Genomic DNA, 421 nt, shown 5'->3' with positions numbered 1-421 from the left:
AAAAGGTTGGATTTTCCTAAATATTTTGAATGAAGGCATTAAGATCAATTTCCAAAATACTTAATATTGTAGTGTTAACTCCACTGCATTTTTTTTTCAGGTGTAGTTACTTTTCAGATAAATATATTACCCAAAAGACACAGGTCTTTTTGTAGTCATTTGTGTCACTTTGTAATTGTTTTTTTGAATCTTTGTGGTGGGTTTGGGTCTGTCCGTGGTTGTTTTAAAAAAAGTTGTAGTCATTTTGTAGTCAGTGTTTTGGTCGTTTTATCTCTTTGCAGTTGTTTGCAGCCTCTGTCTTTGTTTTGGGTCTTTACCTGTGGCCTTGGCCCAGTAGGCCATTTACACTTAAAGTAATCTGAAAGTCTTGACACGGCACTTTGACAAGTGTATCCTGGAAACAGTGCATGCTCTTACAGGT

General features: G+C 35.9%; 1 protein-coding gene across 1 annotated transcript in view; it reads right to left on the bottom strand.

Moving 5' to 3' along the window:
* The window catches only part of LOC116674250 (coagulation factor XIII A chain-like), a 32082-nt gene that overhangs the window by 13298 nt on the left and 18363 nt on the right, over nt 1-421 (bottom strand). The window lies entirely within an intron of this gene.

The sequence above is a fragment of the Etheostoma spectabile genome, chromosome 24 (genome assembly GCF_008692095.1).
Source record: "Etheostoma spectabile isolate EspeVRDwgs_2016 chromosome 24, UIUC_Espe_1.0, whole genome shotgun sequence".
NCBI classification, from domain to species: Eukaryota; Metazoa; Chordata; class Actinopteri; order Perciformes; family Percidae; genus Etheostoma; species Etheostoma spectabile.
Note: the sequence above shows the minus strand (reverse complement) of the source record. Positions and strands in the feature narration are given on the sequence as shown.